At 35.7% G+C, this 26,670-nt stretch overlaps 1 long non-coding RNA gene and 1 pseudogene across 1 annotated transcript in view; both read left to right on the plus strand.

The window, feature by feature from the left end:
* The window catches only part of LOC141511191 (uncharacterized), a 52,956-nt gene that overhangs the window by 5,031 nt on the left and 21,255 nt on the right, over positions 1-26,670 (plus strand). The gene's annotated exons all lie outside the window — the stretch shown is intronic.
* On the plus strand, positions 642-1,667 carry LOC141510851 (serine-threonine kinase receptor-associated protein pseudogene; annotated as a pseudogene).

Genomic DNA, 26,670 nt, shown 5'->3' on the forward strand with positions numbered 1-26,670 from the left:
TATTATGGGCAAAGGATCAAAGGAATAATGTGAATTTGTCTGAGACCCAAAAAGAATTCCTGGAAAAAGCTCAATAAGCATTTCAAAAATAAAGTAAAAGAGGTAGAGGGAAAAATTTAGAAAAGAATTGAATGAAACGTGAAAACCATGAAAAGAATGTCAAAAACTTGTCAACAAATGCAGGAAAAATGCTGAAGAAATCACATCTTAACAAACTGAGTAGTCCAAATGGTAAAAGGGTCACAAAAATCCACTGAAAAGAAAAAAAATCCTAAGTAGAATTGACATGATTATGGAGAAAATAGTGCTAGTGGCACCCAACTCTTCACTTACCTCTCCTCTTCTCCCTCCCTTCCTCCTCCTCCTCCATCTCCTCTCTTTCTCTGGGCAGGCAGAACCTACCCTGTGCTGACCCACCCACTCTCCCACTGGAGGCTACTGATCTCAGTTCAGAAGGCCCAATCTCTTGCCCTTCCATGCCACTGAGCCCTTGGTGTTCTGTCTAGGGTTTTCCTTAAGCAGCCAGAGCTTCTGTCATCACCCAGTGGTGCAGCCTCTGGAAGACATCAATGACTGACCCATGGAGCTTCCCTTCATCTGCAAGCTGAGGGGCAGCCACCTCTCTGGTTCCAACCTCCACTATGGTGTTGAGATCAACCCTGCTTATGTATTCCTAGCATATCCAGTCTATGGAGAATCTGGTCTTCAGTGTCATCACCCCCCTGCACTGATATTTTCTAATTAGTGCCTGCAAAGATGGTAAATCTATGTTATGCCAAGGAGATACAGGAAACTGGATTGGAGGATTTTTGCATCATAAGGGTGTTGTGTGGGGTGCTATGTTGTATAAAGATGCTACAAAAGCAGCTACAGCAGCTGTAGATTTTACAACCAAAATATGGAATGCTGCTTCAAAAGATGAACTATTGACTCATCTAAAGTGTGTATTTCACTCAGGATAGCAACTCTCTATTGACAGGTGGACAGGATAAGCTTTTATTGCATGTATGATTTGAACAAAACTAAAGCAAACTTAAGGAAATCAGTGTTCATACCTCTGGTAAGAAAAAGGTTTTAGGGCACATAAAGGATACACAGATTCTTTCAGTTGATAACAAACTGTCCTCTGGGATAGAGCAACAAAGACTCTAACTTTTTTTAAGTCTCTAATTTTTATTATGTCAGCATTATGGAACATATTCCAAAAGGAGAGATTCTGAAACAACCTATGGAATATCTATTAATTTTCATAGTATAGCAAGTCTGGCATCAATTAAATCCTTTGAAGTTGCCATTCCCATCAATTCTACATCTCTTCATCCTGAGAAAGAATATCTTAATTTGAGTGGTGATGATTTTATGTTATATGAGTATGATTATAATAGTAGAGAACTAGATTCCTGCAAAGGCCACTTTAGTTCTATTCACTGTGTGAGGTTTATTACTGATGAAGACCTTATATGCTACTTGCTTTGATGACATTGAAATTAGGGAAGACTGTAGTAGGGAAAACATATGGCCTTTAGGAATGTGTGCTTCCTCAAGAAGGGGGTGTAGAACTGGCAAAACCAAATCAGTTTTTCAGAGACAACAAAAGAGGAGCTAGAAAATCTTGGCTTAGAAAATTCAGATCCATTTACAGTTTGACTCCTGAAGTGAACACCTGAGCATCTGGAAAATGCTATTTCACTTGTCGACTAAAACAAGCAGCAATTAGTAGAAGCCTTACAGAGTTATTCTCTACATAAGACAAACATGGCAGCTTACAATGGAAAATGTGATAGCTCCATTTTGGAACTACCTTGGTGTTATCTCTAAGTGAAAAACAATGAGAATTTCCAAAAGTATAATTGTGCTCATTTAATCCACTATCCTATTGCTTTTTTGAATGAATGTATGCAAGCCAACATCCTATTTTTCCTATTCAAATTTGATTATTTTTAGCCATTTTACTTTATTATAGAGGTAATATCCTATATTTTTTTCTGAAAGCAGAAAGACCTTTGCTTTAGTTGTAAAGAATATGTGATGTTGTATTTATTTTGATTTCTCTTTCATTCTATTCTGCTACTAAACATGAAATTATTTTCAGTAGTCTAAATAAAATGCCTCTACAATGGTGAAAAAAAAGAGAAGTGGAAGTAGTCAAATGGAAAAGGAAACTCACTGAAGAAAATAATTCCTTTAACATTAGAATTGGCAGATAGAAGTTAATAATTTTATGAGACATTAAAGAACAAAAAAATAATGAGGAAAAAATAGAAGGTGTGGAACATCTCATTGGAAAAGCAACTGAACTGGAAACTAGATCCAAGAGATATAATTTAATAATTATTGGACTATCTAAAAGCCATGATAAAAAAATAATCCTAGACATCTTCCAAGAAATTTTCAAGGAAAACTGCCTTGATATTCTAGAACCAAAGGGTCAATTAGAAATTGAAAAATCTACTAATCAGTTCCTGAAAGAGGTTCCCAAAATAAAAACTCCCAGGAATATAACCAAATTCCAGAGCTTTAAGCTCAAGTAGAAAATTTTGAAAGTAGTAAAAAAAGAAGTAAATTTTTAATATTGTGGAGTCACAGTATAATCCAAGATTTAGCAGCTACAATGCTAATGGATCAGAGAGCTTGGGATATGGATGTTTCAGATGGAAAAGGAGCAAGGATTACAATCAATAATTACCTACTCAGCAAAACTGAATATAATCCTTTTGGGGGAAAATGAATACTCAGTAAAATAGAGGACTTCAAGCATAGAGCTGAATAGAAAATTTTAAATATCAGAATCTGAAGAAGCATAAAAAAAGGTAAACAGGAAAGAGAAATCATAAGGAATTCAATAGGTTATAATATTTGCATTCCTACGTGGGAAGAAACTACTTGTAATTCCTAAGAATGTTCTCATTAGGGCAGTTGGAATATTCAGAAACAGAGAGCACAAATGTGAGTTGACTATACTGAGGTACTAACTAATAAAAATTTAGGATGAGAAAGAGGAATGCACTGAGAGTAGAGAGAAGGGAGAGGTAGAATAAAATAAATTATTTTACATAAAGGAAATGCAAGAAAACTTTTGCAGTGAAGGGGGAATGAAAAGGGGGGTTGGAATTCTTGACCCTAAGGGTTTGGTATTTTTTTCTTTTCCTCCTATCTTTTAGTTCAGATAGTAGTAATTGAAAAACTTTTTAAGGAAATTAACTCTGAGGAGCAGCAGGATCCAACATGTCATTGATAGTCATGGTCTAATTAAGATAGGAGGCAAATCAGGTGGTTCTCCCACTTTCTATGAGAGTAACATAGCTACATAGATTCTCACACAGTCTCTGAGAGTAACATAGCTACACAGATAGTGTACAGAAGGAAAGCATTAACAACTATAATAATTACCATACTAGTATATTTTTTCAATAATTCATGTTTAAATATGTTGGAAAAATAGAAAACTATAAAAGATGCCTTTGGAACTCATGTACATTAGGTGCTGAGTTCAACAAACTTTACGTGCATTATTACACTAAAGGTCTAAGAAATAAATGTAAAAATGAAACAGTACCTGTCTTCATGAAATTTATGTTCTACTAGAATAACTCAAGAATCACTTTTTCCTCCTCTTCTATTTTCCACTAAATCCAAAATTTCTTAGAGATTTTAGTGTCTCTTCCCTTTATGAAATATCTATAGTGTAAAAATATTTGCACTTCTGTACTTTTGGAAATGAAACTGTAATGGGACTTTAATTGAAGAGGAAATAACATGAGAATAGCATTTAGTCTTCTGTTTTGTCAACTTGGTCTTCTTACAGCCCCTTTCAACTATGTGCTATTTCCCATCTTTGTGACTTTCCATGGGCTGTTCCCACACTGTGCTCACTTCTTAGTTTGGGATGTGCTCCAATCTTACCCTCTGCCTCTAAGGATTTTTAGTTCCTTCAATCTATATCAAAAATGGAGGCTTTTTTTAGTTTAAATATGACACTAGTTGAAACAAAACAGATTTTCAGGAAAGGGAGGGGAAGTTCAGAGAGATAAGTATAAAGAAGAAAATAGAATGGAAGTTAACTACATGGTAATGATATTTGTGAATTTGAATGAGAAGAAATCACCATAAAATAGAAGTGGATAGAAAAATGGATTAAAAACCAAAAACAATAATATGTTGTTTACAAAAAAACACACTTGAAGCAGAGAGACACACAGAGTTCAAATAAGGGCCTGGAGTAGAACTTATTATGCTTCAGCTAATTTTTTTAAAAGGCAGTGATCACAATTTTAAGCAAAGCAAAAGCAAAAATTATTGCTGACACTAATATATTGTTGGTGGAGCTGTGAACTCATCCAGACTTTCTGGAGAACAATTTAGAATTACACCTAAAGGGCAACAAAAATGTGCACACTCTTTGATCCACCAATACTATTACTGGGTCTATACCCTGAAGAGATCATGAAAAAGGGTAAAAACATCACTTGTAGAAAAATATTCATAGCAACCCTGTTTGTGGTAGCAAAGAATTGGAAATTGGGTGAATGTCCATCAATGGGGAAATGGCTTAATAAACTGTGGTATATGTATGTGATGGAACACTATTATTCTATTAGAAACCAGGAGGGATGGGAATTCAGGAAAGCCTGGAAGAATTTGTATGAACTGATGCTGAGTGAGATGAGCAGAACCAAAAAAAACACTTGTATATGCTAACAGCAACATGAGGGCGATGATCAACCTTGATGGACTCACTCATTCCATCAGTGTAACAAGCAGAGACAATTTGCGGCTGTCTGCAATGGAGAATACCATCTGTTTCCAGAGAAAGACCTGTGGAGTTTGAATAAAGACCAAAGACTATTACTTTCAATTTTTTTAAAAACCATTATCTTAATATGTAATTTTGCTATATCATACTTTATTTCATTAAGGACATGATTTGTCCTTCATCACATTCAATTTAGATCAATATATACCATGGAAACAAAGCAAAAACTAAGAGACTGCTTTAAGGGGGAGGGGGAGAGGGAAGTGAGATTAGGGGAAAATTGCAAAATTCAAATGAAATAAATGAATTTAAAAAATATTTTTTTAAAATATTGCTGTCCAGTCATTTCAGTCATAACTGACTCTTCATGACTCCATTTGAGGTTTTCTTGGTAATGATTCTAGAGTGGATCATCATTTCCTTCACCAGTTCATTTTATAAATGAAGAATGGAGAGAAACAGGGTTTTGTGACTTGCTCAGGGTCATACAGCTATGGAGTAGAACTCATGAATATGAATGTTGCTGTTTCTAGGAAGGCAGTCCAGCAGTTCCAGATTTTAAACTATGTTATAAGGCAGTAAAATCAAAACAATCTGGTACTATTTAAGAAACAGAGTGGTGGATCAGGGGTAAAGATTAGATACACAATGCAAATTAACAAATGGCCTTGGTTATCTAATGTTTGAAAAATGTAAAGGTCCAACCTGTCCAACTTTTGTCAACAATTGTTAGAGAAACTAGTAAGTATTTGGTAGAAATTATGAACATGTCAGCATCTCATGCAGTATACTAAGATGAGGTCTAAATAGGTAAATGATTTAAATATAAAGAGTGATTCCATAAGTAAATTAGGGAGAATACAGAAAAATGTGTCATCAAATCTATGACTGGGGAAGTTTAAGACCAAGGAAGTGATAGAGAGAAGTATAAATATAAATTTCCAACCCCCCCCAGAATTACTTCTAATAATAGCAGTCTCTCCCCCAAAAATCCTGAAGCTGGTACGATTTCTCTCCACCCCTAAGTGAGTAGAGCCTAATTTCAATATAAATTTACAAGTAGATAAATGTGCTGGAAAAAATGAACAAAAAGCATCCCAAATGTTGACCATTAAAATGCAAAATGTTGCAGGGGAAATAAAAACTAGATCTTAGAAGAAATGAAGTCAGAGTCACAAAAGAAAGTCTCAAAAATGCTAAATGGATACAATACCAGTAAGGATTATTGGAGGAATTTAAAAAAATAGAGTGGTAGAAAAAAATGAGGACAATTAAGAGCATATATGAGTTCTTTATTTTTACCAATGACTGCCTGGGGGCATTAGGCTAGAATTGGAATTATTGGATATGGATATGATATTAATTTTATTTTCTTAACTTTTCGGAATTATGCAAATAAATTGTTTTAGTGTGACTATCTTTCTACAACCTCCACAGTGTTTTAGTGTGACTATCTTCCTACAAGCTCCACAATATCAGCTATTTCCATTCTTTGTTATCCTTGCATTTTGTTGAATTTAAGATGAAAATTAGGTGTTGGGATCAAGGGTGTGTTCAAGAAAGACTAGTACCTTGGTGGGAGGGCTGCTGAGCCCATTTCAGGACTGCTTTCCACATCTGATGTTCACCTGAGCCACATAACTCTCACGTGCTGTTCCAAGAAGCTATAGCATGCACAGCAGCCATACCCTGGTAAACCAATTCGGCAGGCCGTTTAAACCAGGTTGAGGGTTATCAAGAGAGTCTCAAACTCATTGGTGAATAGTTGGGGATATCTGCCCCAATCATGTGAAGTTTTCCACTGCTGGAATGGGTAGATGAGAACAATTCATTCCAATAATTCATTTGCCATGAAGCCAGTAGAAGCAGGAATTGTGGAGTGCTTAGAGCTTAGGTAGACATCAAAGACACCAAGGACATTCACTGAATGTAGAGCCATCACCAGTTGTCTTGACTCTATCTTGCTATGCTGGATCATGATGACTTTACAACAGAGAGTGAGGCAGATGACTTCATGTAGTTCTACATCACATAAATCCCCAATTTATGCTCACAAGAAAAGACATCACTCACAAGCATTCTTCAAAGTCCTATGGTGAGAGGTGAATAACTAAGCAGCAGATGCAGATACATTGGGAGCTGAAAAGTCCTTAGACTTTTCCTTTTGGGCAGTTGGGTCATACCTTATTTCCAAGATCTTCATGGCGCCAATGGACACAACCAGAGTGTTCAATAATGAGAGTTCAACCAGGAGAGACATGTAACAAGTTTTATTAACAGGCCACTACATCTCTGCCTTTGCAAGCAGATAGTCCTTTTTATACATGTAAGACCACTCCTTCAGGCACTTTTAGAAAACAATATAACTCAAAGATCGTTCCTAGGCTTCCTCTTTCACACTAGATGTTCTCTTTTCTATCAACTTCAAAGGAGTAAGATAATGGTTAAGTGAAGAAGGACCAGAGCTCCTGCCTGATGACAGAGCACACTCAGATATTTGCTGTTGTCAGAGCATTCTGACCTTGTGCAAACATCTGGGTCTCATGTTTTCTCAAGGGAACTTCATGGACAGCTTTCTTAACTTTAACCCTTACAGGGAGCTATAGTCACAATCATGCCCAGGCCATAGGGTCATTTTCCCACTGAAAGCAGCATTGAGATTTGGCAGATCCCTGGGTGCCTGAGCAGCCTATTAAAGATCATACTGCTTACCTTCTGATATGAGGATGGGGCTAGAAAAGGGGCCCAAATTGTCTGCTTACCCAAACCTGGACTGATTACTCCAGCAGGCTGGAAATCCTACAGTAGAATCAAGATGCAAAAAACCCACAAAAACTTATTTAAAGAAGATTCTATTCACCATTCAGTGCATGGACACAGGCACATTAATGGATAACATAAGATCCAATAAGCCTGAAAAATGAACAGCTCCAGATGTGAGAGAACTCAGCAGGAATGATATCCAAATAGCAGCCCAGAGTGAGACAAGGCTGACGAATGAAGCCCAGCATAATGAAGTCACACATGGATACACATTTTTCTGAATAGCCACAGTGAAAGGGAACACTGTGAAGCTGGCATAGGTTTTGTAATCAAAACTAATCTAGTCAGCGCAGTAGGTGGCACAAAGGATAGAATACTGGCCCTGGAGTCAGGAGGACCTGAGTTCAAATCTGGCCTCAGACATTTAAAAATTACCTAGCTGTGTGACCTTGGGCAGGTCACATACCCGCTGCCTTGCAAAAACCAAAAACAAACAAACAAAATCTCCTGAATGCCTACCAAAAGAGTGAATGACAGGCTCATGACTTTGAGATTGCCACTTACAAGAAAAACACTTTGATAGCATCATCAGTGCCAATATTCCCACCATGATGAGCACTAATGAAGTTAAAGAAACATTTTGTGAAGACCTGGAGGCCCTTATCATCAGTGTACCAAAAGAGGACAAGCCTCTAATTCTGAGAGACTTTAATGCTAGAGTACGCTCAGATTACAAGATCTGGTAGGGAGTCTTTGGGAGGAATAGATTTGAAAAAAAAAAACAACAGCAAAGGTCATCTACTACTAAAAACTTGAAAATCTCATGGCCTTCTTATTACAAAGTTTTTCTTCTGTTTACCCAACAAAATGAAACTTCCTGAATACACTCTTGTAGCAAACATTGGCATCTATTAGACTATGTGATCCTAAAGAGAAGAGACAGACAAGATGCAAGTGATAAAGGCAGTGTGTGGTGCAGAGTGCTGGACTGATCACAGACTCATTCACTTTCAACTAAAGTAGCACCCCAAGGCAAAATGAATACTAGAAAAATTAATGTCAAGACATCAGTGTCTACTTGAGATGGAACAGTTTGTTTTTAACTTGGAGGGAAAACTGAGCTAAAACATAGTGAGCAAAAGTGGAGCAGAAAAATACTGGGCAGCTTTCAGAAATCTGGTGTAAAATTCTGCATTTCCGCATCTGGGTCAGAATACCCACAAATATCAAGAGTGGTTTGATGAAAATGATAGGGAAATACAGAAGCTACTATATGAAAAATGAGAACTCTATGGGATTAACCAGCAGGAAATTTCATCCATTTCCAAGAAGGCAGCATTTAATTTCATGAAAAGTAAAGTACAAGGGAAGCTTAGAGAGATATAGGATTTGACTCAGTAAGAAGGCAGAAGTCATTCAATTTTATCCAGATAATAACATACCAAAATAATCTTATGATGCCCTGAAGGCTATTTATGGGCCAAAGACAAATGGTGAATAACAGCTACAATGAATCCACATTGATTAATGACAGGAACATGATCCTAGAGAGAGATGGGCTGAACACTTTCATGGTGTTCTTAACAGACGATCATAAATCAATACAGAAATCATTGACCACTTATCTCAAGCTGATGTCAATCAGTCCCTAGCTGAAGTTCCAACTGAACAAGAGGCTTTGAATGTCATTTGGCTCCTTTCAGGTGGCAAAGCAGCTGGTGCTTAGATCTACAAGGTGGGAAGTCCATTGCTCATCCAAAAACTGACTGAAATTTTCCAGGTTATATGGCATGAAGAAGTTATCCCTCAAGAATATGAGGATGCCTCCAATATCCTTCTCTATAATAGTAAAAAATAGTAAAAAATAGTAAAATAGTAAAAAATTGTCCTGTGACAATCATGGGGGGATTTCCACTTTAGTCATTTCTGGTAATATTCTTGCCAGTGTCCTTCTCAAAGGGCTGATCCTTCACCTGGAAGATGGTCAATTCCCTGAGAGCCAATGTGGCTTCAGAAATTGTAGAGGAACAGTCTAAACATGGTGTTTTCTGCCCAAGAGCTTTAGGGAAAAGCCAGGAAGAGAACAGAGGTCTGTAAACAATGTTTGTAGATTTGACCAAGGACTTTGATACCATTAGTCATGAGGACTCATGGAAAATCATATAAAAATTTGGTTGCCTGGAGAAGTTCAATGGTATTTTACATCAATTTCATGATGGCATTCATGCCTGGGTTCTGGATAGTGGATAATGCTCTCAAGATTTACCAGTCACCAATGGAGCAAAACAAGGGTGTCTTTGCTTTCAAACTTTTTATCATGATCTTTTTTAGCCATGTTATCTAACATCTTCACTGAGGATGAACATAGCCTCAAGGTCTGCTACCATACTGATGGCAAATCCTTTAACTTGAAAAGGTTATAAGTCAAGACCAAAGTTGAGAGAGTATAGGTGCATAATCTGTTTGCAGATAATTGTATATTCAATGTAGCCTCTGAAGCTGAGATGCAACAAAGTATGGATGCATTGTCTTCTTCTTGTGCTAATTTTGGTCTAACAATTAAAACCAAGAAAATACAGGTGCTCCATCAGCCAGTACCACACTATCCACATGTTGAACCATCAATTACAGCAAGTGGAATTTTTGAGTACTGTGGATAAGTTCTCTTCTTTGGCAGTGTCCTTTCCAAATAGGTACACATTGACAATGAGGTTGACACATGTATTGCCAGAGCTACCTCAATATTTGGGAGACTGCAAAAGAAAGTGTGGGAGAGGTCTACAGAGTCATTGTACTGACCTCACTGCTATATGCCTATGAAATATGGACAGTTTACCAGTGCCATGTCAGGAAACTGACTCACTTCTATTAGGAAGATTCTGAAGATCACCTGGCAGGAGAAAGTACCAGACACAGGTCTTTTCTTGAGCTAAACTAACTAGAATTTCAACATTATTACAGAGAGTGCAACTATGATGGGCTGGACATGTTGTTAGAATGCCAGATATGTACTTGCTCAAAAAACTCTTTTATGGAGAACTCACATAGACCAGGTGCTCATAAGGAAGTCAGAAGAAGCAATACTAAGATACTCTAAAGGTCTCATTGAAGAAATTTAGTATTAATTGTACATCATGGGAGACACTGCCACTGGACTGCTCAGCAAGGCATGCCCTTATCAATGAGGGTGCTGCACTCTATGAGAAGGACAGAATTGAAACAGCTCAAAGGAAATGTATCCTTTGTAACACACCAGGTTCTCCTGTGAACTATTTGTGCTCTACTTGAGCATTCCAAGCTTGTAATGGTCTGATCAGTCATAGTTAGATACACTGTAATTTCTCTCAAACATAGTGATGTCATTTTAGTCTTCTTCAATAATGGAGAAGGACCAATCTGTCCACATGGTTTTAGTTTTTCTAGATTTTTAATTATTTAGCTATTTATTTATTTATTTTCTTCATATGCACATGAATATTTTTAAGTTACAAAATTTCCTTCCACCTTTTCTTCCCACCCACTCCTTTCAGTGGTGAACAGTCAATTTAGCATTTTATATATACATATTTATGATAAATGTTTACAGATTATTATTTTCTTTTTAATATGAGGAATTAGGATTAAGGGACAGATAGATAATTTTTATAAAGTGTTCATCAGATTCTGAAAGTTTTTTTTGGGGGGGTGTATTGTGTTTTGTTTTTCTTCCTCTGAATGGGTATAACATTGTCCATAGTCAGTCTAATATAGTTGTCATAGCTCTCTAAATGGCTAAGAGCTACTTCCATCAAGGTTGATCATCTTACAGTGTTGTTGTTAATGTGTACATTGTTCTCTTGTTCTATTCCCTTTGCTCAGCATCAGATCCTGTAAGTTATTCCACATTTCACTAGAGTCTGACCATTTATAGTTTCTTAGAGTACAATAATATTTCACTAAATTATTTTTATCAAAAAAATTTACTTATTTAAAGCAATGGGGTTAAGAGTGACTTGCCTGGCAAATGGGGTTGGGTGACTTGCCTGGGGCCACACAGCTGGGTGGTTGTTGGGTGTCTGGGGCTAGATTTAGACCCAGGTGCTCTTGGCACCATGGCTGGTGCTCTGTCTGCTATACCACCTAGACACCCCTACTATTATTGTTATTATTTTATTTTATTTTGTGTTTTGGGGGGGTTTGTGGGGCAAAGGGGTTGGGGTGGCTTGCCCAGGGTCACACAGCTGGATGATTGTTGGGTGTCTGGGGTTAGATTTCGGCTTTGGGTGCTCCTGGCTAAAGGGATGGTGCTCCATCAGCTGAGCCACCTGGATGCCCCATTCTCCTTCTTCTTCTTCTTCTTCTTCTTCTTATTATTATTATTATTATTATTATTATTATTATTTAAATTTTATTTTTTTCTTTTTCCTTTACTTTATTGCTCATGAGGGTCTATATTTTGGGGGAGGGGTTATTATGTTTACTCTTAAGCTATAATATTTCAGTAATGTATAAAAAAACATTATTTGTACAAAAATGAAAACAAACAGAATGAACAAAGAGAAAAAACAATAGAGTTACTTGCCTGGGCAGCAAGGTGATGCAGCAGATAGTGCACTGGCCCTGGACTCAGGAGTACCTGAGTTCAAATCCAGCCTCAAGCCACTTAACCCCATTTGCCTTGCAAAAATAATTACTTGCACAAGGTCACCAGCTAAGCAATTATTAAGTGCCTGAGGCTGGATTTGAACTTAGATCCTCCTGACTCCAGGGCTAGTGCTCTATCCACTGTGACACATACCTGCCCCTCCATTGAATTCTTGTACCATTCCCCAATTGTTTGACATCTCCTCAATTTCCAATTCTTTGTCACTAAATAAAAGCTGCTTTGAATGTTTTGGAATATGTAGGACTTTTCCCTTTTTTTTATAATTTTATCTGGATATAGACCTAGGATTGGAATTGCTGGGTCAAAGGATATGAAAAGTTTTATTGTTCTTTGGGCATAGTTCCATATTGCTCTCCAGAAAGGTTGGATCCATTCACAATTCCACCAGCAATGCATCAATGTCCCTATCTTCCTATAACCTCTAATATTGATCATTTTCCTTTTTCCTCATATTGGCCAAATCTGTCAACATATCAAACACAACTGTGTATATCCAGTATTCACCATATTGCTCACTGCTGAGTAGAAGGGGAATAGGAACAAAGGGCAAAAGGCAATTATGTAAATTAAAAATATGTGGATGAATGTTGAAAAACGTTCATAATATGTATGTAAAAATAAAATAAAATATCAATTGAAAAGAATTTGGATGCTAATCACTTGGTATATAAATGTTTAATAATGATATATCTTCATTGCCTATGGTGGCTTTTAAGATGATGAAATTTCCTTCATTATGCATTTTAATGAAATGCTTTTGCTTTGTCTGAGATCAGGATTGCTACGCCTGAATTTTTGTTTTCACTGAAACATAATATATTTTGCTCCAGTCTTTCACCTTTACCCTACATGTTTCTATGTGCTTTGAATGTGTTACTCGTAAACAACATATTTTAGAATACTGGTTTTTAATCAATTCTGCTATTCACTTATGTTTTTATGGGAAAATTAATCTCATATACATTTATAATTAAGATTACTAATTTTGAGGGGCAGCTAGGTGGCGCAGTGGATAGAGCACAGGCCCTGAAGTCAGGAGGATCTGAGTTCAAATCTACACTAAGACACCTAATAATTGCCTAGCTGTATGGTCTTTGGCAAGTCATTTAACCCAATTGCCTTAAATAAATTTAAAAAGAAAAAGATTACTAATTTTGTATTTCCTGTCTTTCCCATTTATATTTTTTTATTTCCTTTCCTCTTACTCCTCTCCAATAATGTTTTTTCTCTCTTTTCCCTTTGCTTTTCTTTTAAATTTTAACTTTAGCATTACTTTCACTCATACATCCTCTTCTCTTTTATCCTTCCCTTCTTCCTTTTTCATTAGAATGCTCTTCCCTCCCAAATTCCCTGTACGTATGATAGATTTTTAAACCCTATTTGGAATGTATGTTATTCCCTTTCAGAGCCAAATCTACTGAGTAGGATTTACTCAGTGTTGACACCCTCCCTTCTTTCCCTCTACTATAATAGGTCTTTGTGCCTCTTTACTAGTGCTATTTTTCCTTAAGACAGTGCCTTTCCTAGTGTAGTCTTTTCTATATTTTGATTGTTGCAACCCAATCTCAAATTAACAACCTCTTTGTCATAATTTGTTCCTTTTCTCTATCCTTGTGAAACTAATATTCTCAAATACTTATTCTTTGAATGATTGATAAATGCCTTATAGTCATTATGTAACTTCCCCACTGTCTCTTTAGAAATATACTTCTCAGGAGTCATAAGTCATATCAAATTATAATCATATTATAACTTACCCCCCTTTCAAGTACCCTCCATGAATACACAATCCTCATAAGCCAAAGCATCCTGCAAAATCAAATCTTTCATGAAACTTTCATATCCCCTCCTCAAAACACCCCCCTTCCTACTGTAAGCAAAAACAATCTCATCATGATATTTTTTGTTTTAATTAATTTCTTTATTTATTCTTATTTTGTACAAATAATGCTTTTTATACATAACTGAAATATTCTTGTTTAATAGTAAACATGATACCCCCTCTCCCCGAAGAAAATATAGACCCACATAAGAGATAAAGTAAAGGAGAGAGAAAAAAATTAAAATTAAAATAAAAAATAATGATAATGATAATGATAATGATAATAATAATAATAATAATAATAATAATAATAATAATAATAATGATAATAGGTATGGCCAAGTGGCACAGAGGACAGAGCACTGGCCCTGGAGCCAGGAGTACCCAAGACCAAATCCGGCCCCAGACACCCAAAAATCACCCAGCAGTGTGACCCCATGCAAGCCACCCCATCCCCATTGCCCTACAAAAACCAAAAAAAAGACCCCAAATAAAATAAAATAACAATAATAATAATAATAATAATAATAATAATGGAGGCTGGGTGGCAGACAGATTACTAGCCCTTGAGCCAAGAGCACCCAGGTCCAAATCCTGCCTCAGACACCCAACAATCACCCAGCTGTGTGGTCCCAGGCAGGCCACCCAGTCCCATTTGCCCTGCAACACCCCCCCCAGAAAATAATAAAAATAAAAATAATAATAATTAATAATAATAATAAATGTGCTTAAGTCTGTGTTCCAAAAGCACCAGCTCTGTCGTGGGTGGATCACATTCTTTAGGATAAGTCCATCATGAAAGTTGCTTCCATATTTTTCCACCATTCATTGATGATTGCAACTCCCTCCATTCATACTTCTCTACTACCATGATCTATATTTTCTCTCTCCTTTCACTCTGTCTCTGCTGTAGGGTAGTTGAGTGGCACAGCAGACAGATATCTAGCCCTGCGGCCAAGAGGCCCCAAACCCACATACCACCCCTTACTCAGCATCCACCCAGCCCTATGTTCCCAGACAAGCCATCTAATCCCAGCCCCTTGCAAAACCTGAAAAGAAAAATGTGTTTTATCTGACCACTCTCCCTCCATGGTGCATCCTCTTCTCCATCACTCACATAAGCCCCCTTCCCCCTGTCCCCCTTCTTTCCTTCTTACTACAGATGTCTATACCCCATTGAGTATATATGCTGTTTCCTCTCCTAACCACCTCTGATGAGGACAAAGATTACCTCATTCCCCCTCACCTTCCCTCCATCCATATCATTGCAATAGCTCATTGTAATAAAGAAAAATCTTATTATATGAACTATCTTAGCCTGTTCCTCCTCTCCTTTTTCTTTCTCCCATTACATTTCCCTTTTATCTATTGATTCAATTTTTATACCACAATATATCTTCAAATTCAGTTTTCTCCTATGCTTCATCTATAAAAGCTCCTTCTACCTGCTCTATTAAATGAGAAGGTTCATATGAGTATTATCAGTATCATTTTTCTATACAGGAATGCATGTAGTTCATCCCCATTAAGTCCCTCATATTTTCCTCTTCTCCTCCACTCTCTATGCTTTGCCTGAGTCCTGTATTTGAAGATCAAACCTTCTGTTCAGTTCTGGCCATTCCAACAGGAACATTTGAAATTCCCCTGGTTTATTGAAAGTCCATATTTTTTTTTCCTGGAAGAGGATGTTCAGTTTTTCTGGGTAGTTAATTCTTGGTTGCATTCTAAACTCTTTTGCCTTTGTGAATATGATATTCCAAGCCCAATGAGCTTTTAATATAGTTGGTGCTAAGTCCTGTGTGATCTTGACTGCAGCTCCATGATATTTGAGTTGTGTCCTTCTGGCTGCTTGCAATATTTCCGCTTGGACTTGAGAGTTCTGGAACTTGGCTATAATATTCCTGGGGGGTTGTTTTTTTTGGATCTCTTTCTTGGGGAGATTGGTGGATATTCTCCATTTCTATTTTGCCCTCTCCTTCTAGGATATCAGGGCAATTTTCCTATAGTAATTCTTTGAAGATGATGTCAAGGCTCTTCCTGGTCATGATTTTCAGGTATTCCAATAATTTTTAAAATATCTTTCCTAAACCTGTTTTCCATATCAGTTGTTTTTTTTTTCAATGAGATGTTTCACATTTTCTTCTAATTTTTCATTCTTTTTATTTTGATGTATTGAGTCTTTATTTCTTGTAAAATCAGCAATCTCCCTGAGTTCTCTTCTTTGATTGAAGGATTTGTTTTCCTCAGAGAGTTTTCTTATCTCCTTTTCCATCTGGCCATTTCTGATTTTTAAAGCATTCTTCTCCTCAATAGCTTTTTGAACTGTTTTATCCATTTGACCTAAGCTGGTTTTTTAACATGCTATTTTCTTCAGCATTGTTTTGGATCTCCTTGACTAAGCTGCTGACTTCATTTTTATGTTTTTTCTTGCATCTCTCTCATTTCATTTCCCAATTTTTCCTCTATCTCCCTCACTTGATTTTCAAAGTCTTTGTTGAGCTCTGTCATAGCCTGAGCCCAATTTCTGTTTTCTTGGTGTCTTTAGATGCAGGAGCTTGTACCTCCTTATCTTCAGATTGATTATTTTGATCCTTCTTGGGCTCACAGGCAAAGTATTTCTCAATGGTGTTCCTCTTTTTTTCCTCTGCTTACACATTTTCCCAGCCTGAGCCTGGTTTTGGGGTGCTTCCTGAGGTTTTGGGACAACCCCACAAGGATCTCAGTGTGTGAGGCTCTGTCCTCCCTCCTGGCCTGTAATTGACCATAATCACCCCCCCTCTGCCATGGGGGATGAGGTGGGGGGGTCTGATGTTCTATGGGGGGCCTGGACTGCAATCAGGATCTGAATGCGGTCCAAACCCCAGAGTCATGTTCCAGGGGCAGAGTACAGAACTCAGCAGTCTCTCTCTTCACTCCCCTCCCTAGGCTCAATGGGTTCATGCCTGGAGGCTCCTGTTTACTCACTCTGCCTGCTTCTGGTTCCTGGATCTGGGCTGCCCAGGCCACACTGCTTGCTGTTTGCCCTGAGGGCTGGGCTTCATGTGCTTGCTCTGGCAGAGGTTCCCCCACTGTTCTCCCAAGTTGTGGCTGCTGCTCCCCAGAATGTAGGTCAGGAAACTGCCCCCGCTGCTGTGAGCTGTGGCTCCCAGCACCCTGGGGCTGCCTCCAGGAGGCTGAAGTTCCTTTGCTCTGATGGGCCACCCCTCTGGTCGACCACCCCTCTGATCTCATGGAGTCAAGCCTTTCCACTGTTTTCCAGGTTACCTTGGGTTGGAGAATTGCCTCACTGGATCCCTCTGTGGGTTCTATCTCTCAAAAATGTAGTCAGAATCCTTAGTTTATAAATTTTGATCCAGAGCAACTGAGAGAAGGTCCTCTCCTGTTGCCATCTTGGCTCTGCCCATCATCATGATATTTTCATGTCCAGTCCCTCTGAGTATACTCTCTTCTGAACTTTTAGTACCCAACCATGGTACTAAAACCCTCCTTAACTAATGTATAAATTAATGCAAGATCATTTCTTAATCTATTTATCTCCATCTTTTTTAAGTAGTTCCCACCCTCTGCCCAGACTATATTACTATATTAGTATCTAATAAAGTAAAGTCACTTCTGACTTAATTATGTTTAGAGCTTCTAAGTACTTATAAGTACTTTGACATCCTGAAGGTCTTGCCTGATGAACAATAGAATTGATTGTAAGATTATGGGAGACACTGACACAGGAACCACCCAATATGGGGTGTCCTCATCAGAGAAAGTCCTGAGCTCTATGAGCTAAGAAGAATTAAAGTAGTTCATTGGAATTGTAAGATAGGTAAGTCAAGCCTTTCCACTGTTTTCCAGGTTACCTTGGGTTGGAGAATTGCCTCACTGGATCCCTCTGTGGGTTCTATCTCTCAAAAATGTAGTCAGAATCCTTAGTTTATAAATTTTGATCCAGAGCAACTGAGAGAAGGTCCTCTCCTGTTGCCATCTTGGCTCTGCCCATCATCATGATATTTTCATGTCCAGTCCCTCTGAGTATACTCTCTTCTGAACTTTTAGTACCCAACCATGGTACTAAAACCCTCCTTAACTAATGTATAAATTAATGCAAGATCATTTCTTAATCTATTTATCTCCATCTTTTTTAAGTAGTTCCCACCCTCTGCCCAGACTATATTACTATATTAGTATCTAATAAAGTAAAGTCACTTCTGACTTAATTATGTTTAGAGCTTCTAAGTACTATAAGTACTTTGACATCCTGAAGGTCTTGCCTATGAACAATAGAATTGATTGTAAGATATGGGAGACACTGACACAGGACCACCCAATATGGGGTGTCCTCATCAGAGAAAGTCCTGAGCTCTATGAGCTAAGAAGAATTAAAGTAGTTCATTGGAATTGTAAGATAGGTAAGTTTAGAGAAAACACCTCAGGTGTTCACTTGGACTGTTTGTGTCCAATCTGTGATAGAACATTTTGAGTTCATATTGTTTTGATTAGCCAAAGCCAGACACATTGAAATTTGTATCAAACTTAGTGATGTCATTTTGGTCTTTAGTACTGAAGGACAAGAACAAATCATACTTAAATCTTTTAATCTCATTTCTTCAACTATATTCAACCCTTTAACTATCCTAAAAACATGCAGTTCTCAAGAATTACAAGTATCCTCTTTCTTTGTAAGGATGTATGCAATTTAAGGTTGACTAGTATTTTTGCCCCTGGCCATTAAACCTTTTTATGCATCTCTTGAGTCTTATATTTGAAAATCAAATTTTCTGTTCAATTCTTTTGGAAGTCCTCTATTTCATTGAAAACTCCTGTTTTCCTCTGACAGAATATGCTGAGTTTTGCATGGTAATAAATTCTTAGTTGTAATCCAAGGTTCTTTTCCCTCCAAAATATCATACTTCAGGTACTCCAATCCTTTAATATTGAAGCTGATAAGTCCTTTGTAATTGATTGTGCTTCCCTTGTAATTAAACTACTTCTTTTTGACTGTTTTCAATATTTTTCTCCTTTATTTGAAAATTCTGGAATTTATCTATGAAAATCCTTTTCTATCTTAGTCCTGGGGTCTATTTTGTAGGTGTTCCATGTGTTCTTTCAAGGACAATTGTGTCTTCTTGATCTAGTATATTAGGACAGTTTTTCATGATAATTTCCAGGTTCTTTTTTTGTTCTAGACTTTCTAGTAGACCAATAATTCATGAATTATCTCTTCTGGATCTATTTTCCATGTTGTTTTTTTTGTAAAAGTATTTTATGTTTTCTTCACTTTTTTCAGTTTTTCGATTTATTTGATGTAATCTTGATGTCAATGTTCAATTCTAATATTTAGTTTTTTATTTTCTTCAATTAGCTTTTTTGTTTCTTTTTTCCACTTGGTTAATTTTACATTTTGTTGAATAGCATTCCCTTTATAGTTGGGTAATTTGACATTTAATTGACTTATATTCCTTTTCCTGTTGGTCAATTTGACTTTTAAATGAGTTGGATGACTTTTTATTTGGTTGATTTTATTTTTTGGTGAGTAACATTCTTTTTTCCAGTTGGTGATTTTTACTTTTAAATGAATTGATTTCTTTGGTCAATTTTTCATACTTTCCCTACATGGCTCCCATTTCTTTTTTCTGTTTTTCTTCTTCCTCTCTTCTTTGGATTTTTAAATCTTTTTAAAGCTCTTCTATAAGGTTTTGGATTTGAGTTCAGTTCATACACTCCTTTGAGACTTCTAATGTATGTAATTTGTCACTGCTTTCATCTTGTGAGATGTCATTTTTATTTTCTCTGTCTTAATATTATCTTTCTATGGTTAGCACTCATAGGGATGTTTTTTGTTCATTTTGATTATTTGAACTCTGTTACTAGGGTATGAGGAGTACAATCCCGAGCTTTTTGTGCTCAGACTGCCCTTTAATTCCTGGTTTTTTGCTTGCCAAGATATTAACCATGCAGCCTAGACATTGTCTATGTAGAGGTTTGTTTCCTCCTTTATGTCCAGCCCTGCCTATGCAGTGGTTTGTTCTCAACTCTGTTCTTTCTGTGGCCTCAGTGTTCCCAGGAATCAGATTTTGTCTTCTCCTCCTTGCTGACATGATATTTAGCTGCTGGGGCTTTTGTTATACTATGGCTAGAAGCCTACTGCTGGGTTTCTTGCTCTTCTGTCTACTAGGCTTTATTTCCCCTTCCCCCCAAAGAGAAAACCTTCACTGAAAATACTCCACAATGTCTACACTTGTTTTGATCTTTCTAATTTTTTTGTGGTGGGATCTGTAGCTTTACTCTCTGTATAGATATGGCTTTGGTATTGTGTAGGGAAATGCTCTGGAAGCAGGCTAGTTTCCTGTTGTCATCTTTACTGCCCCCTGCACCTGAATTTTTAAAAACTATGCAAACTGGTTTTGACGACTACTTCTTTGAAGACAGTTTGAGGTCTGAAAATGCTATTCCCTTTTCTTTCTTATTTTTTGCCATTATTTTCCTTGGTATTCTAAATCTTTTGTCCCACTTAGTAGATTTTGCTATTATTCTTTAGATTTGTTAATTTGGAATTCTACAAAGTTATCATTTTAATTGTTTTATTGGTATAACAATAAAAATATATTGACTTTGCTGGTATTGGCATTTTTTTATGGTATGCACCTTGTATGAGCATTGAATATATGTAACTATTGAGGGAAATTAATATCTTGATTCCCAAACAGATTACATTTTAGTGCAATTTTTAATGAGATTGTAATTCCATTTTTTCTTATTGGATGTTATTACATACATATGTAGCTGATTTTTGTGAATTTACTTTGTAATCCATAAGGTTTCTGCAGCTATTAATTGTCTAAATTATTTATCTGTTTATCACCATGATTTTCTAATTAATTCCTCGTGTCTTCAGAAAATATGGATAATTTAATTTTTGTCTTTGTTTATCCTTATATCTTTTTAAAATTTATTTTATTTTTATTGCTAATTTTTCTATGCCTTCTTACTTTACTTTTAAAATTAATGTAAAAAACTTCTAGCATAATCTCACACTCAATGTTTGGATATGGCTTTAGATAATTTTATGGATTAAAAATATCCCTTTATAATAGCCTACTCCCATAGCTGCTCCAATGTTCATGTGAACTTTTTGTGTCTGACATGTGATAGAGTTTCCTGAATTCATATTGGTCTGATAACTAGACTCCAAAAATAGTGATGTCATTTCAGCTCTCTTCAAAAACAAAGGATAATATCCAACCAACTGAATTTTCAGGTTTCTTTATTTGTTTGATCATTTAGCATAAACGAGTATTGTACTTCGAATATTTTACAGTGTCTTTTGAGATAAACATGAGACTTAGACATTTTAAAATCACGATTAATTTTGTTATTTTTCCTATGTCAAATCATCTTTTTTATATACTAAAACACACACACACACACACACACCACACACACACATGCACACACACACAGACTTTATCAAGTGCAATGCTTTATGGATAAATTGTTATTGTTTGATAGGATTTTATTTATTTTCAATATGATAACTCCTAAATGATATTCTTCTATGGTGTTTCTTTACTTTCCTCTTTCATTGTTTCTACTCTCTTGTACAATATTTTTCTCATAAAAGGAGTGTTCAGAAGTTTTCATAATTTTTGAGAATTACTTATGTACTATTTTTATTAATACATTTTATATAATTTTCACGTAAATCCTTCAGGACCATTAACAAATATTTTTTGATTGAATAGCTAGTTATCATTCTTTCCTTTTCCTCTTTGACTTGCTCATATTTCTTCCTTGTTTTCTATTTTCTTTCTTTCATTCTTTTATTTTCTACTGATGTGGTCAAGGAGCTATAATCTGTTAGGAATAACCTGGATGTTTTAATAAACAGGGCATCTAGTAGAAAGGATGAAACCTTTAGGGGACTCATATTTAGCATGGATCATATATTTAACATGCAACACAGAAAGGATTTTTTTTATTTTTTCATTTCCTTCCTAACTTTTTTAGCAATGACTTTGTCTAGGACTTAAGCATAGTAACTAAGGATTCTGAAGGACAAATATTGTTGATTAAAATCTCAGAGAGTCACCATCATCATAAATTTCACTTTTAAGAAGGGCCCAGGCCTCTTGCAATCACTTCTCTTAAAGATATCGAAGAAAAAATGTATTCATATAGTAGGAAAAATGAACACTTTCTTTTCTTTCTCTATATTCTTCTCTCTCTTTCCCAGGTCTTAGTCAGTATACATATCACAGCAAAAAGATGGTAACCAAAAGGCAGATTATCAGTCAATAAACATTTATTATTTCCTGTTCTTTAGCAAACACTCTATCAAACACTGGGGATACAAAAAAGAGGCAAAATATCAGCAAGAAATATACATAAACACACTATATGTGTGATAAATAGAAAATGATTAAAATAGGGAGGACACGAATTAAATTAAACTGAAAAAGGTTTCTTGCAAAAGATGTGACTTGGGCTGAGACTTACAGGAAATCAATGAATGCCAGGAGACACAGAGGAGAAAGAAGAGTATTTCAGTCATAAGTGATAGCCAGACAAAGTGCCTAGAATTTTTAGATGTGGAACATAAATGGGGAAAATAATTGGATTTAAGAGGACATGGAAAGGTAGAAGGTAATCACAAGACTGGAAAATTAGTTGTGAGGGTATAGGTTTATGAAGGGCTATGAACACCAAACAGAAACTTCTGCTTTTGACCTTTGAGTCAAGAAAGCCACTGAAGTTCACTAAGTGGAGGGATGATGTGATTCAATTTGCACATTTGGAAAAACATTCAGTAACTTTGGTTGCTGAGTACAGGCATGAGGTGGTAGGGTCTATCTCAAAGTGGTAGAGTATCAGAATAGAAAACTAGATAAATTTGAGACATGTTACAAAGGTAAAATCATAGGTCTAGGGGGTTTGAGCTATAGTGATGTGTTGGAAGATGACATTATTTGTGAACCTGAGGGGTTGGTAGAACAGAACTTGCCAAGGACTGCACATAGAATTTAATGCTTGCAATGTACAAACATATTAATGAATATATTAATGAAATGTAATAATAAATAAAAATACAATAAAGTATAATAGCAAAAATAATGATTTTAATAATATAACTTACTTTTTAGCAAAAAATAAGAATATGCCATTTTTTAATGTGAATACTGATTTATTACGCTAGTACATCTATTCTGGTTTGATAGAGGTTGTAGTGCTGCAAAGACTATTTTCAAGATACTTGTCTGAAATTTTTAATTTTTACTATTTGTATGCTTCATATCAGGAAAAGGTTGCTTGCAAATATATATATTCCTCAAAAGAGACATCATGGACAGATGAATAGGGCATGTTTGTGAAATGCCAGATATTTTTTCCTTTTGTTAGATACAACTTAAAAAGTTCCAATAAAGAACCTCGATTAAATTTTTCTTTAAGTAGCATATTTGATTGAAACTCTATACATTCTATCTGCAAGTTTGTAGGCAACATGTTTACATCAACTGAGAATAGAGAAGAAATATATACTGAAATGCAGTTGGTATTTTCTAAAACCTTGAAATCTATATTCATAGCCCTGTGGGAAAATAGCAATTAATGCTGCATACAGAGCTGTTGCATATGAAGAGATGTCATATAATATTTTAAAATAAAGATACTAATTCCCATTTGCATACCTTTTGTAAAAATAATCTGTGATGGGGCAGCTAGGGCTGCAGTGGATAGAGCACCAGTCCTGGAGTCAGGAGTACCTGAGTTCAAATCTGGCCTCAGACATTTAATAATTACCTAGCTGTGTGGCCTTGGGCAAGCCACTTAACCCCATTGCCTTGAAAAAACTACCAAAAAAAGCCAACAACAAAAAAATCTGTGAGACCATTCAATATTATTTATGTGAAAAAGTCAAACCATGTTGGTTAAGAATTAAGTTGGTCTGGGATGTATCTGGTCTATGATGCAGCAGTCTTGGCACATGCATTCACACATTTCTTCATTTTTTTAGCTATGGTATGCAGGACACATGAATCGGTTTGGAGGTCCATATGTGACCCAAGGTCACAGGTTGGACATACGTGGTTCAGGAGGAATATAATTAATTCAAATGTTGGATGGGACTGATGGTTGTTGAAATAGCCCATTAATTCACAGGCATTCCAGGAAGAAGAGTTAATGGTGGCTTATGATAAATGCAGTAGCATAGAAGTTCCAGCTATAAAATATTGTTCCCTCTATAATCAACTCAAGAATGATTTTTTAAAAACTGTAATATGAGGCAAAAGAATTACAGAATCAGAAAATTTGTGAGTTGAATAGTACCTCGGAGGGATTTAGTCCAACCAAATAGAACATATGGACAAGTGATTATCTAGTTGGTTTTTGGAGACCTCTCATGTTTCCAAGAAACATAACATTGACAAGATAATCAGAACAAAAACAATCTACAATAAATTTAGGCTTAAGAAAAACAAAACAAACAACTACAACTGCAGCAAAGAACTACAATATAGGCCTGGATTATTATTGGTTCTGCTTTAAGAAAGTGTTGAGAGAAAAATTGGAAACATCTCATTCTTTCAGTTAGTTCCACTCTAAGCCATTATATCACATAATGATCATTGACCACAATCTCTTCCTAAGAACAACATTGACTTTAAACTGGCCACTGGATCCTATACCTGTCATGACTGTTCTTTTTGATAATAACATTTACATGACTCACTGCTCACCATATGTATACTGGCACAGAAAGTATAAATGTCAAATACTATAATTAACTAGACCTATTGACTTCCTTCTTCCAAGTAAAAATTTGAGAGGTCTGCATAAGTTTTAAATTATCTTTTCTTTTGGTTCTGTACAATTTGTAACTTTATCCAAAGGGCTCTAAAATCGAATATGCTCTTTGACCTAGAAACAGCACTTCTAAATCTAATGAGATAATGACATCAAAGAAAAAGGAAAAGGACTATTTATATAAAAATATCTATAGAAGCTCTCTTTTTGATGACAAAGAATTATAAATTAAGGAAATTATCCATCAACTGGGGATGTATATATTCCTTCATATAATTATGAAGGAATTCTATTGTTCTATAAGAAATTACAAACAGGATGGTTTCAGAAAAACTTATATAAAAAAACTTATATAATCTAATTCAAAGTGAAGTGAGCAAAATCAAGAGATCATGATCAACTGTTTAAAAATCAACTGATTAAGAAACTGTACCAATCAAAGGATATGAATAGACAGTTTTCAAATGAAGAAATTAAAGCTATATATAATCATCTGAAAAAATCCTCCAAATCATTAGTTATTAGAGAAATGCAAATTAAAACAGCTATGAAGTATTACCTAAAACCTATCAGATTAGCCAAGATGAGAAAAAGGGAAAATGATTAATGTTGGAGAAATTGTTGGAAGATTGTGACATTAATGCATTGTTGGTGGAGTTGTGAAAGGATCCAACCATTCTGGAGAGCACTATAGAACTCTACCCAAAGAGCAATAAAATTGTTCATTTCCTTTGACTTAACAATTCCAATTCCAGGTCTAAATCCAGAAGAATTCATAAAAAAATAGGAAAAGTCCCACATGTTCCATAATATTCATAGCAAGTCTTTTTGTAATGGTAAAGAATTGGAAATTAAGGGGATGACTATCAGTTGGAGAAATGTTAAACAAATTTTGATACATGAATATTATGGAATACTATTGTTCTATAAGAAACCATAAATGGTCGACTCCGGAGAAGCATGGGATGAATTATAGTATGTGATGCTGAGTGAAGGGAGCAGAACCAAAAGAACAATGTACACATTAACAACAACATTGTGAGATGATCGATTTTGATAGAATCAGCTCCTCTTAGCAGTTCAGAGAGTTAGAACAACCATTTTAGATAAACTATGGGCAATGTTATTATCCCCATCTAGAGAAAGAAAAACAAAATGAAACAAAATAAAAAAAAAATAAAAACCAAAAACCGAAAATTACCCTTCCAAATCTGATGAACACTTTATATAAATTATCTCTTATGTATCTCTTTCCCTTAATCCTAATTTCTCATACCAAAAATGATTAATCTCTAAACAAGTTTATCAAAAATAGGTATTATACAATGCTAACTTGACCATTCCCACTGAGCAGAAGGGGAGTGGAAAGGGAGGGTGGAAGGAAATTTTTTTAACTTAAAAATATACATGTGCATATGGATGAAAAAAATAAAAAGAAATTAAAAAAAGAAATTGATCCAAAACAATTTCAAAGGAATTATGATGAAAAGCACTTTCCACCTTTAGAGGAAAAACTGATGAACTCTGAGGGCAGATTGAAACATGCTTTGTCACTTTTTCTTATTTGTGTGTTTTTATAACAAAAATATTAAAGTACTTCACATACATTTATATATATATATATATAAATATAATTGATATAATATTGTTTGTCCTATGGGATACGGTGAAGGGAGGTAGAGAAATAGAAATTCAATTCAAAGTTTTAAAAATGAATATTTTGTTCAATGTAATTGTGAATTATTTAACAGCATAAATAAAATATATATATATATATATATATATATATATATATATATTTTAGGTTTTTTGCAAGGCAAATGGGGTTATGTGGCTTGCCCAAGGCCACACAGCTAGGTAATTATTAAGTGTCTGAGACAAGATTTGAACCCA

The sequence above is a fragment of the Macrotis lagotis genome, chromosome 2, assembly GCF_037893015.1.
Source record: "Macrotis lagotis isolate mMagLag1 chromosome 2, bilby.v1.9.chrom.fasta, whole genome shotgun sequence".
Taxonomy (NCBI): domain Eukaryota; kingdom Metazoa; phylum Chordata; class Mammalia; order Peramelemorphia; family Peramelidae; genus Macrotis; species Macrotis lagotis.